Source organism: Prosopis cineraria, unplaced genomic scaffold, assembly GCF_029017545.1.
Source record: "Prosopis cineraria cultivar Desert tree isolate PC_DT_omini unplaced genomic scaffold, ASM2901754v1 PC4, whole genome shotgun sequence".
Classification (NCBI taxonomy): domain Eukaryota; kingdom Viridiplantae; phylum Streptophyta; class Magnoliopsida; order Fabales; family Fabaceae; genus Prosopis; species Prosopis cineraria.
The window spans coordinates 14,732,953-14,747,976 of NW_026555335.1; positions in this window are offsets into that span (position 1 = coordinate 14,732,953).

Genomic DNA, 15,024 nt, shown 5'->3' on the forward strand with positions numbered 1-15,024 from the left:
ATTATTAAAAATATAGTTACCTTGACTAATTACTATAAAAAGCTACCACCATAAACTTTAAAACTGTTTTTAAAATTAGCATAATCAAACATATTTTCTTTTTATTTATTTTGGAAAACAATTTTAAAAGCTGTATTATAAATTTTTTTTTAAAACAAAAAATAGAAACACAACCAAACACGCCTTAGTAATGGTCCACCATTTAAAAAATAATAATAATCAAGTAACGGTGCACTTTACTTAAATAGAAGTGCCTACAAATCATTATCAAACCAAATATAATAATGATAATATAATTCCTTTTACTAATAAAATGTTGGATCTAGCGGGAGGGACTATACCTTCATAACATGGCAAATTAAAATTTAAATTCTTACTGAGAGATGTGCCGCACAATCATGCCTTTAATATGATTACTTCTAATAGAATGATACATTAAACAAATGGATTTTGGCACAGTCGTTAGGAGATGTGCATGTCATTGAATAATATGAGCTCCAAAGAGGGTTTGTCTTTATCCATCTTAAGGTGAGGAGTGTATATCATTCCTTTGTTAGACCATCACTCTAGAATTTTGTATTTTTTTTTCGACAAAAAATTAGAATTATATGCTTAAAATCAAACAATAAAAAAAAATCTTGAGAAAGCAAATATCTATGATTATAACAAAAGATAGTGTTAACATATGAGGGCTAAACCACTAAAGAGAAAGTTTATATTAACATGGGAGAAATTTTAGATTAACTAATATGGTTCGAAATTTTAAATAAAAGATATAATTTTAGTTTTTTTTTTTCAAAGTTTTACAGCCCATTTATTTGGTTGATGTAAAAGATGAGAATGGAATGACACTATGAAAAAGGCAGCATTTGGCCCTTTAATAGCAGTTTTAACAGCTACAAATGCGGTTGGTAGTTGTTTGTCAAATTGCAACTAAATGTACCGTGGCGAAGCAAATGGTAGCAGCTTACCAAACCCACAACTGCATAAGTCAAAATGCTACTAGAATGTATTGGTTTTTTTGTAATTGCAACTAAAGCAATCATTGCCATGCATGACTCGGATGTCATTGTTTTTCAAATTTTTTTTTTGGCTGAAACATTGTCAAGATTTTGAACTGCTACTGGTCTTGAGATTTTTTAATTTTGGCACCAACTATTGTAGCGGTTTGAGTAGCAGGTCCAATAACCAATGCAATATTTGGAATTTTGAAATTTCAAAATTTTGGTGGGAAAGTTAGAAGCAGTATGTAAAACCACTATGAACTTTTAAAAATTCAGATTTCCCTCCAAATGCCAAAATTTCTATTAAAACTTTATGGCAGTTCATAGAACCACTACTAAAGTTTGAGAATTTAAAATACATTCATATAATTTTACTTTATAAGCTAAGGGGAAAATTGTAAGACATGGTGGTTATCCAAAAAGGGGTGAATTGAGTGTCTTTCAATTTTTCACCAAAAGCTCTTGACCACATAAACTTGAAATATAAATGTTGATAGAATAAATAGAGCAAACGAAGATAAGAAAGATAAAAATCAATACATATATCCAATCCACTTAGCCTCTGTCGAGTCCCTAAGAACCTACTGAGATTTTTTACTATAATTACAAGTTTGATCTAAGCGCTTGTGAAGTCATACTACAATCTTAGACTTAATATCTATATCACTCTCCTTTACAAAAATTCACAAGTTTGATTCGAGAACTTGTGAAGCCACTTATAATTTTTTAGACTTACAAGTCTGTTTCTCTCCCCCTCATATAGATAATTTTAGCACCCATTTAAGATCCCTTGATCTTAAATGTGCTTAGATAAATAATACAAAAACTTTGATCACAAAGTGATCTGCATAAAACACTACTAAAAAATAGCCTATATAAAACGGTTATTTTTACAACTATATAACAGTTTTAGACCGCTATATAGTAAGGCACTATATATTCAGGCTTAATTATATAGTGATTCTGCAACTACTATATATATAGTTTAGATCTATATAATTGTTATCTTTAGAAAAATGTTGAATAATTATTTTAAGATTTGAGGAAAGCAGATGCAAAACCACACTGTTTAATGGCTATTTATAAACAACTGCTAAATAGTTTTTACATGTTCAATGGTTATTTAAGAAAAATTGTTAAATAGTTTGCCTTTGTTTTGGGCAAAAACGTTAAGGAACTGCCAAGAGTTACTTAGTTGTTGTTTTTAAATAACCATTAAATAATAAAACATATTTAGCAATTTTGTATAATAATTGCCAAATATATGATAGTATTTAGCAGTTATTCAAAAAAAAAACTGCTAAATAGCTCTATTTTTTTTTATTTGCATTTTGAATAGCCCCTCCGTAAAACAATATACATAAGCATCTAGAAACATACTAGCAATAGAGAAATCCAGTTTCAACCAAAATTTGAATGCAATTGAATCTATTATTGAAACCTAGCTATATATAACTTCTAAAAATTGTTTAAATACTTCAAACTTCTTAAAAAATGCCTAAACACTAAAGCAATTTACAAGAAAGAATTTTCCAAAAGTGTAAACCTATTGCAGCTTTAGAAGGCCAAAGTTACCAAAAACATAATCTTAGCCAAAGAATGCTTATTTTGAAAAGTGTAAAGAACCTATATATGCACTAAAACGAAATTAATGAGGATATAGTAAAATGAATGGTTGTTGATAGAGAATACAAAAGCAAATTGTGCTAGTTTAGGAACAGAATCCTGAAACATAACAAAAACACAAGAAAAAAAAGAAAAGGATAAAATTTATGACACAAAAATGAAATAAACAACAGGATAATGATCAAGGAGAAGATCCTTTAGAGCTCCTACCTCTCGGAATCTCAACTTTTGAAGGCACCACAAGAGTTAATCACGCTCTTGGTCACGTTTGTTTCTCATATGAGATGCCACCATAAAGCTTTAAGACTCATAAGAGTTATAAACTCTAAAATGAATAATTTCATTCAACTTCTCTTCTGTTTACTAGAGGGTACATGCCTAATATATATATATATAGGCTCATAAAGAAGACTTTTTCTTAAAATTAAAACCCAATTTCCTAATACTAAAAGGAGAACAAAAATAATATAAAATAAAGGAAAAATTATTCATCCATATAATTTAGGAGATGTGATCCTAAAATTATAGAATTATAAAACTTAAAAAATAATATAATTAATTCTAATCTTTGACTAGACTCAAAATATGAAACTATGACTAGTCTTACTCCTTAAGAAAGGGAGTCAAGTCAAAGGACTACTAAATTAGGAAACAATTAAGGAGACAATCAAGGGATCATAAGGACTCAAACGCCACCCTTGATCTCTTCACTAAGGTTTCATGCCTCTGTGTTTGCAAAAGACTTCACTTGTAGTCTTCCTTATATTGGGCTAAGGTTTACACCTTTTAGGCTTGACTCTTCATGAATTTAGATCTTAAACACATTAACATGTCTAGATGCTCTCTTTTACGCTTTAAATGAGTGCTTTAATGCTCTCCAAGCTCTTAGACTTCTTGCACAAGATTGAACAAGTGTTGGGCTCCTTGCTCCTTGGCTTGGGCTCTTTTCATGCCATTATGCTCATGCTTGCAATCCCCAAGCTTTATTGACATTAATGACATGTCATTATGCCATGGGGTCTATCAATTGTGATCATTTGTTTTGCATTATTGCTTGAATAAACTCTTGGCTAATTCTTCAAGGATTTCATCAATTTGAACTAGACTATATTCCTCTACATATGAATCCTAAAAGTACTATTAACATAACGTAAATCAAGTTTGATGTAAATTATGTGATATGTATAATATAATATAAATTATTAAATTAAATTTAAAAAAAGTATAGATAGAAGGCATACTTGGTCAGACAATATTCCATCATTTGGGATATGGTCAATAATGCCTTTCATGTACCTCATGATGTTGTAGTCGCAATTAACAACCTCGTCACATTACTTTAGACACTTTTCATCATCAAACCAAAAAATAAAATTATAACATAATAAAATTAATTTGATGAAATAAATATTGAGGGTAAATATATACCTTAATTATCCTCCAATCAAATGCATCTTCATATGTACTAGAGTTTCTAATTATGAGAAACTCTTTACGACTTCTTAATAAGTGGACAACCTTACACACATGTGATTAGACACATTACTTACACACTTTGTCCATACATTTAGGACCTATTTTGCATGATATATTCTCTAACTGTGTGCATTTATAGTGTTAAAAGTGATAAAATTACCTAAAGGATGAATTTGTGCACTAAGGGTATTTTGGTTTAAATTTATACTTTTTATGAAAAATTAGGTTTTTATTGGATTAAATATCATTTTTGCCTAGATTCATCATGGTCAAATTTGTTTTCAAAAATTCATTTTGGTTGAGAAATATTGCATAAAAGTCATACTTTAGGGTTGTTGACTTGGTTGACTAAGCTTGGGCTTTGCATGTGCATGTGTTTACAATGTGCTTCTCATGTGGCATTGTGCTTGAATTTAATTTATAAATATTCTCCCATTTAAATAATTAATCCTTGTGTAAGAATATAATTTATTTTGTCACACACATATTATTGGATTAAATCAAATATTACTTTGTGACTTAGGAGAACAAGTGCACTTGCACTTATGTCAATTGGGCTAAAAGCAAGCAAGGAAGGCTTGTGGGTGAGTTAGGCTCACAAGGCCTTTCAAGAAGAGGGGAGGGAGATTCAAAATTCAAATTTAAAATGACAAGCATGTGGCACCACAATCACTTGAATCTCCTAATTAGAAAACTCCTATTTTTTCCTTAATCTTGTCTTCACTTTGTGATTTGGAAATTAGAATTGTAGCCAACAAAATCACCTTGAAATCAGCTCATATGCCTCCCTTTTAATCTTAACCTAACGCTCTTTGTGTCTAAGTTCATTCTAGGCTTGATTCACATACTTAATTTTGAGCAACTCACGTACACATCACTCGTCACTCATACAATCGTTTATACTAATTCAAGGGTAGAGCAAAATTTGGTCCAAGACCTGATCCATTAACTCATCTACTCATTTCTCTCATTCTGTCATCTCTTCTCTTCCATCTCTCTTCACAAATTTCATCCACCACCTACATTACACAAAAAAAAAACAAACACACACAACCCTAGTCTCCATCCTTCCATCCATCCATCCAAGGTTTCCATCTCCAATAGTAGGTGAGTTTCATTTTAGCCAAGGCATGAAGAAGAGTCTTTTATGGAGTTTGAAGGCTAAGAGGCTTATAGATCTTAGAGGAGGGGAAAGAGGATGAGGCCGAACACTCAACATCTCTTCAGTTTTTAATTACTCTATCCTAGTTTTCCTTAATGTCTTAATATTATAAGGCCATAATTTTGGATTATTTCATCATGTATGAGCCATAATCTTGGTTCTTTTGTGTTTATTGTCGAGAACTTAGTGATTTGATTATGTTTTTGTATTTGGTACATCCTTACATTAATAGATGTTATCATAATCTTGAGATTTCCATTAGTGTCTTATCTTGCATTTTTTACATCACAATCTTGAGTGGTTGATTTTTAATTTCTTATTCTCTCACCATTATCTTAGTAAATTACATGCTTTTTGGGAAGGGTTGAATCATATATGCATATTTCCCATCATACTTGGTCAATGCTTAAAACTAACCTAATAAATTAAACTAAGGACCTTAATCTAGGACTTTGGGAGGTTGTTAGGAAGGTTAAGAGGCTAGAGATAAGTTGTCTAGTTTTTTCATTTTAGACCATGAGGGTAAAGTAATCTAAAGCAAACTTACTTAATTTTTAAGCCAATGACTCACTCACTACTCCAACTCTAAGATCTTACTATTCCATAATAAGAAACCATCAAAAACACTTTAATCTAGTTTTAAAGCTTTCTTTTTAATTTTTAAAAAATCAAATAAAAATCAATCAACTTTTTGAGTAGTTTAATTCGCATTAGTTAGCTTTAATTAATCACGATAAGCCTCTTTAAGAGAATTGACCTAGGTTGACCATTGATAAAACTCAATACTATTTTGAAAGTTAACGGCAAACCCATCCTAATATGACAGTATGAAATCTTATCTGAAAAATCATACAGAAAAAATAATTTACATACATGCAAAGAAATTATTATTTATGTGTGATAACAAAGATTAATAAAATAATGAAATTTGAACTAGAAGAAATTTGAACTAGAAAATAAAAATAATAATGAAATAATGAATATTAATTATTCATTAGTCATTAGTACATAAATAAAAATAGAAAAAGAAATAATAATAAGAATCAATTCAAAAATCCAGACGGCTTTTAAGATGATTAAGATACCATATCATACCTCTATATGGGTTGGGCATGAGTAGCATCTAATAAACTTTATCACAATGAATGCACAAAAAAAAAACATACACACATATATTAGCATTTGTTAATAAAAACAAATTAATTAAAAAAATTCAAATATGATTAATACAAAAAATAATTCACCTATCACAAAATGGTGCTAAGAAAATTTAATTCTCCCCGATCACACGTTAGGCTAGGTAATCAATAATATCATTTGTTTTCTCTTCCCATTGCTCGTCATCTATTACCCCCTTCCTGTGGGGGCGTAGAGTGGGGATTTATTAGAATCATTATATCTATGAGATCCCTAGGTACTATTATTGTATTGTGTAGGTGCCTTATACATCAAAATAATAATTAAATCAATAAAACTTGTTAAATACAAGTAAATTATTGAAGATACTTTATTAATAAATATGTACCTTATAAAATGATTATAAAGAGACATGCTCGCCTATGTATAGTTGATAACCTCTCTCGCAATCTCACTATCGATGTTATCCCAAGTGCCGACATTACCATAAATATCCTTCTCAAATGACACCATGACATCATCATAGGATTTTGCATAATGATCTAACATTTCACAGTTCTTTACGGAAGGTGCTTAAACCATGTGAACCTTAGAGGGGGCCTTTAGTGTAACCACCTTAACCTTTAATGCAACCTTCAAGGTAGCCATCACAGCCTTCAATACACCCTTGGGCTTCAAGGATGAAGGTGAAGCGATAGACAATAGATATGTGACTAAGTCTTTAGTCCCCTCAGAAGTCTTCTTGTTCTTGCTCTTGCCCTCTCCTTTTAGGGATGGCTTTGGTAACTTGTCAACAGCCTGCAAGCACATTGTTAATGTTTAATTTTAAAAGAAAGTACAATGTACTACTACAAAACTATTTTACGAGAGCGCTTATTTTTGTCTTATAGGAGTGCTTTAAAAGTGCTCCCATATGCAACACTCTCGTTTATACAAGAGCGCTTTATAAGTGCTTTTATAGGTCAAGCATATAGGAGCGCTCTAATTAAGAGTGCTCTGGTTTGTTTGTTAGATAGGAAAGAAAAATTAAGACATACGGGAGCATTCATTAGGAGAGTGCTCCTGTAGACCACCATACAGGAGCACTCTTGCTGAGAGCGCTCTTATATAGTGCCCTATAGGAGTGCTTTATTAATGAACACTCCTATATGTTTTTTAATTTTTTTTAATTTTTCATATTATGTTCAACTCATTGCAAATGACAGCTATTCCATAACAATATGAAAAAAAAATGAATTCAAAAACAATATAGTCAAACATTAAAAGTTATGCATAATTAAAGAACTTGAAATTAAGACAAACTAAGATCAAATTTATAACTTATCTAATCTCTAGCTAATTAACTAATAAAACTTTTAGTATTTTTCTAACATTAGATGTTACCTATCACAAACAATTATTCTGACCACTTCTCAATCACATCTTCTACTTGCTCTATGGTTAAATATGAAGATCTTGCTCCAAGAAAATACTATAAGAAACATCAACATATAGTTAATTATTTATGTTATACGTGAGAAATGAATGTAATTTTGAAACACTTACATTTGGCGGAATGATCAACTCTTGTTGTGTGATTATTTATTTCATAAACTTCAAAACATAGTAACCACACTACTAGCTTTTTATTTGTGTAGGTACCTATAAAAATAATAAATAAAGATGTAATTATACAAACATATTAGAAACAAAATAGAGCTAATTAACATTTTAGAGATCAAGATATGATCTATAGATCAAATTTGGAAAAAATTCCACAAAGCTTCCCCTATAACTTGGATGTTTTAGAATTTTTTAGAAATTCTACACCAATCCAAAATAGTATATTTAAACTAACAGACATAAAATATTAATCAAACAATCATTTCATGTACATGACAAACATGTTTTGTTAAGCAGATAACACAAACCTTTATTTTGTTCCATGTATAATACTCAGCGTGATCATCTTTTGTGTATTTAGAGGGAGACCTTTACCACCTCAGTAACATGCTAAAGCCCTACTAGAATTAAGCATATGACTCATTGTTACAATAAACAAGTATAAAGAATAGAGAACCAAATGGTTACTAATTAAATAATATCTTCATAGATCTGTAATTCTTAAGCTCATTATCTTTTAATGAGTCAAGATAATAAATCATAGGGATGAATGGATTGATACAAATGAGTATCCAATGTTGCTTGAAAACATAAAATATTGTATTAAATCAAATGTTAATCAAATTTAAAGGCAGATAGAAAACAACTCACCCTAGATTGTGAGAACGTAGAAATAACATATGATGAGAAATATTTAATTAACTTACCATTTTCTTTAGTACTGGAACCTATAGTAGATAACCAGGCCAGGCCATGAAGCTATACAATGCTTCTTGTATAGTTTTTGCATTTGTTGTAGGCATTGGCAGGTGATAATTCAGTTCATGCTCAACCATCAGTTGCACCTTTGCATGATTAGCAGGGAGGGCTATGTTGTGTATCACAATGCTCCTTATAGTATTATGCATGAGTTTAATTGCAACCACATATAAATGTGGGATGTTAGTGAGGCACAAAATCTCAACCTCTCCCTAAGCAAAAGGACAAAAAATGTTATACCATATGAGAGAAGAGTAAGAAATAAATAAAAAGAGCAAGACTAAGGCATTTAATAATATTACCTCAAGTAGTTTTGGAGAGTGGATACCTGTGCAGCTTTCTTTCACACTTAAGCGGTTAAATTCTATTGCGAAAATCCTTGACACATGTCCTTTGAGCAACAATTCAATGTATTTATTTTATTACTCCACAACTATTTAGATTTATTTAGGGCCTTGGGAAAGTACTCCTTCTTGATTACTCTAAATCCTACATCCCGAACACCACCAAGGTGGTAAACATTCCCTAAAGCCTTCTCTAAGGCATCCTCCGTGGGAGGTAAAGCTCCTAATTCTACCTCCTGAGATAAGGTCACCTGTGAATTATACAATAGATAAAAGTCAATAAGAATGCCTGGGTCTTATAAATGTGAATGAATAAAATATTTATCACACAACAAAAGAAAGGAACTATTACTTACAATTTTATTAGCAACCTCGTTCACGCGAGGGTCTAATGTAACACCCTCACTGACATTACCATACAATCTCCCACTCAATCTACTATTCCATTCAAAAACCATTTATTTAGAAACTTTGGGATTCCAAATAAAACATTTTTGAAATCAATTAATAATATATTCATGTTGTAAAATATTACATAATAGAAGCATTGTGAAATAGCATCTTAAAATGAACTAGAAAACATATTTTAAATCAACCAATTCAAGCTAAATCAAGGCTCATGTGCCATGGCATGTGGTCCTTCATTGTCACATGCACTGTGATGCATGTATCAGAATCAGCTGTCAATTTTTTAAATTCTCATATGAATTTTGAAAGTATGTCGTTTTTGCATTTGATATCCGATTGGAGTTATTCAAGCGCCCACATAAAGCTTGTTTCAAATCTAACCAATGACACTAATTTCATTTCAATATGATATCCATTCAAAAATTAAACACTTAAGTATATTATGACCATTTTAAATCAAAATTTGCCACTTGACTATCTCCCATTGAAACCATAAGTCATTAGCCACGTTTAAGGCCTTGACCATATCTAATTGGAGAATGTACAATTAATTGATCAATTATATATTCAATATAACACACATTTAGCTTGTAAATTGCCCATATCATATAACTCAAGCATAATAGCATTTCAATCTCTTTTCTCATACCCAATCTCTTATAAGGCCAAATTCTACATATATATTATTTACAGTCCACAATCAAATTTTAAACATTCCTTATCTTGTCTACATTGTCATTTTCGCCACACACACACACAAAAATTTACTGGGCTAGAATCCAAAAACCACACATTCACAAGTATGAATTCACATGGCAACTTATATTTACAAGTCATTACACCAAATCTTACAATAGGCGTTCAGAAGATGTCTCTATTCTTAGCCTAATTCTTTTTCCTTTGCTCCTCTAACACTAGAACCTAAAAAAATATAAATAATCATGGGTGAGATTAAAATCTCAATAATTAATATAGTTCATACAGGTCCATTAATAAAAATAACCATAAAACTAATAAAAACCAAACTGTAGCATATATATTTATTATAACATAGCTTAACTCATAACTTTCACATAAAAAACACTTTCACACATTTTTACACACTAGCATAATCATTTATTAATCAATCTTGTGAAGCTTCCCAACATAAAACCATAGGCTCTAGTTGATCAATCACTCATTGATCCAAGCACACTTTTAATGGTATCCTGCCTATGAATTATGGTTTCCCTCATCTCATACACTTTTGATAGAGTGTCGTCGACTCCTAACTGCACTATAACAGGTACTAGGGAGTTGTCAGATTGCCTGAATGTCCTATGGTAACAATCCTATAATATGTTGTACTAGATTACCCATAATACTGGCCCATAATATGCTGTACTGAGTGTTCCATGGTACCAGCCCAACTATATGAATTTATTTTCTCCACACACACACATCCGTACATATCTTGGGTGAACTCCTATCCTCTATAATCATGCTTTTCCATATTTTACGACATATCAATCAATACTTTCATACATTTTACTATAAATTTATTACCAATTTAAAATCTAATAGAAACATTCCCAAATCATATTGCATGTCAAAATCATTTGTGATGTAAAATCATGTACTAAAGAAAAATCATCAAAATCATAACTTGACACATGCATAATCACTTTCATAACTCCCACTATATGTAAAATCATCTCTTTCACTAATCAACTCATCATACATGAGAATCTACATAATTCAAGCACCCAGAGTCAATTACTCCATTGACTAAAAGTGCTAATTACAATAATTAAGCACCTAATCACTATCATTTCCTCTATTTATACTCATTCATGTATATTATGACTAACTACTATTCAATACAAGCTTTACACTCTCACAATCAATTTCTCTCTCTATTGTCTCTCTAAACCAAGTCAAATTGAGCTTATCTCTTCAAAGCTTTATCATTCTAACTCAAACTAGTCACAAAGTACTAGTTTAGTTCCAGAGGACCTTTCTATTACTATAAGGTAAGAAATTATCTCCTTAAAACTTTCAAATTCAATTTCTTAATAGTTAAAACTAAGAGAAAACTAGGTAGAATTAGAGGTTAAGGTAGCACAAGACTTATCTGATACGTAACAAGTTGAAAATATTACTCTTTCTCCTGGAATTGCTGGCCTTAGAAGAGGTGGCCACATTCTCCATGCTAGATGTCTCTTTTCTTGATTTCTCTGCTATTTTCACAAGCTAGACACATTCCACTTTATCATAATTCTACATCATGCACTGTGGTGTATCCATCCTCAGTTGTGATGCGTGGCACAGTGAGGAAAATCCTCACTATACTCACACGCTATGCTTCACAATATAGTCCTTCCACTCATATCTATTGCTATATTATACCAGTGAGTCAAAATAACCCTTTACTATGTAGAATCCTAATCTCATATTAAATCACTAATTCATTCCTTAATCAGTCATTAATATAGGATTAGAAATTCATAATGTTACATCCAAAATATTTCCCTAATTATCTATTTACATCAAAGGCTAAAGCTTGCCATGAGATATAGAACTCTCTGATCCCTGCTCCTTTAAATATTCTTTCTTAGTAGTAGCATAGCTCTTGCACCCTTTGTAATATCTAAGATTTCAATTCCAAAAACTAGTTGCTAATCAAGGGTAAATTAATAGTTAGTGGATTGATTGTGGTTTAGGTGTTAAGTTGATATTTTGTATTGTTTGGATGTTATATTGATAAGATTGAAGAGAAAGACAATTCGAGGCATAACACACAAGCATAAGTAAGATTAAACTCATTGTGCCACACATAGCGGTAAAAGATGCGTATACTGTTATGCATTGTCTAGGAATTACTTAAAGCTAATGCAATCAGTATGTGAAATCAGAAGAGGAATTACTGAAAATGCATCTAAAAAGGAAGAGAAGATTAGCTTTCTTGGGTAAGCCATATTTGCTTCAATCACTAACTTACTGGGGAAGTATCGTGCAACCTTATGGTTTAATTCTACCCCATTTTCATTGAATTTCATTAATTGAGAAGTCAAATCATGAAGTTTTAAAGTGTTGTAATCTAAATGAGCTATCGAATATAGAACTAAGGTTTTATAACTTGTATGGAGTTAAATGGTTATGTTTTGAAGATTTAGGCTCATTTAGCCTAAGAAGTTAGGTTAAATAGAAAAATTATGATTGAATAATGTGTTAGGAGATTGTTATGGTTGTTTGAGTAGCCATAGGGCTAATAACTATAAATAATTGATAAGTGAATTACAAAGGGTTCAATTGAACTGTTTTATGTGTTAAAGAATTTGATTTAGCCAAATAAATGCCTATATTAAGTGTTGAGAATTGATTGAGGGGCATTGTGTTGTGTATATTGAGCACCTGTGATATTGCTTGTGAGAATCTACACCTTTGGGAGCTTAATGTGAATGGTAACCTTTAGTAGCAAGGGTTAAAGATAACTGGAGTAATCCTTTTACATGTTTGTTTATAAAATTATTTACAAGTATTTTGATATAACTACGTGCATTGTGTTATGAACTAATAGAGTAGTAACATTGTTAAGGAATATGGATGCGAGTATGTAAGTATTGATTGAAATGAATTTGAGGTGGCATGCGCATTGACATGCACTGCATCCGTAAAAATACCCTAGATTATGGTGAGGGAACGTGACCTTATCATGAGGAGGCCTAAGAAGTCTTGATGATTTAAAGTAGAGCTTGACTCCACCAGGATGAACCTAGGAGAAGAATCCTGATGATCCAGAGCATAAAACTTGGCTCCACCACGACAGACCTAGGATATTAAATGATCCACAAGGTTATTTTAGACTAAGGTAGGGGGTCATGGTCCTACCTTGTATAAGGATAGGAAGTCTTGATGATCCAGAGTGTATAGTTTAACTCTACCATGATAGACTTAAGAGACCACCCGTATGCAAAGAGGATTACCTAGTTTGAGCAGTGGTATAGTGGGCCTTGTTCCATATGACTAGAAGTCTTAGTTTATGTAATATCCTAAATTTCTTAATCCAGTGATTAGTTGTTAATTGGGGGTAAAGTGGTAATTAGTATGGGATTAGAGATTTAGATGATTATGTAATGATTTGACTCATTTTGATATTCAATGAATAGACATAGGTGGAAGGATTATTCTCACTGCAGCACATGGACCAGAAAGAAACTTCTTAAGTCATGAAATTTTAAAAATTTCAGGAAGGAGAAATTGGAAACACATGAAATGATAAGAGAAGAAGGGTTGGTATACTAAGGTAAGAGATTTCAAAGTGGTGGAAGGTGCTTCTAATCAGTAACTTAGTAGGTAAGCTATGTATAATTCTTACTTTCCATTCTACCCAAATTTCTCTGAATATGAGTTATAGAGAAATTGAATTAATAAAAATTAAGGGGTTTGATTCATGCCTAATAATTAAAAAAAGGTTCTCAAGAGTTAAATTAGAGATTTGCAATTGGTTTAAAGATGAACAATAGAGCTTTGAACCCACAAGCTCAATTTAGCCTTAATTTAAAGAGATTTTAGGGTGAAAAGCATGTTTGAGTAAAATGTGACCGATTAAGGTGATGTAAAGCGGTAATCGAGTAGTAATAGACTTAAAATAAATAAATGAAAAAGAATAGACGGTTAAATATAACCAAAAGTAGTAAATATGTTTTTTTGGTCAAATTGGACCAAATAACTAAATTGTGCCAATTGTATGTAGATTGGTAAATTTTGCATGTGTGTTAAGAAAGGAAGCTTGTGATAAGCTATAGTAGTGGTTGAAATCCATGGTTAACCTTTCTAATGATATAAGGGTTGACTATTTGTTGTAACTGTATTTGAGTATATTATGTAGTGCATGAAATTATTTTGAACCAAGTATGTTTTGTAACATTAAAGGTTTGGTTCATAAAAAAGATATTTTAGTTAAACAAGTAATGACATTTATGTAATTTGATGTGAAAATGAGTACACGAATATATATGAGTAAAGTGGTCATTAAGAACCTATGAATGCTTTAGAAAGCATGTTTATAGGGGTAAGAGTTCACTTGAGTGGAGAGGTGGTGATGAGACCATATGACATATTCTTCTTAGTGCATGACAGGGTACGGTGTTAGAAAATTATTCCTCTTTAGTGCCTTATAAGGTGTAGTGTTAGAGAATATCTCCTTAGGCCTATTGAGGTGTGGTGTTAGAGATTTAGGAGTCCTTAGTGTTTATGTGATACAGTATTAGAGTTAATGACACCCTGTTGTGTGTATTGGGGGAAACCATAATCCAAAAGTAAGATAAACACTTTGGCAGGGTGATTCTACTACTAAAGGTGAGTTCAAGGCTAATGAAATTGTATATTGGTTTAAGGCAAGCCTATGATTTTGAGTCAGGGTGATTTAGAGGTTCAGATGGTAGAGATCATGCTTGGGATAGTAAAGTGGTGAAAAGTAGTATAAAGAGGTGAAATGTAAAACATTAATGTGATATGTTTTATG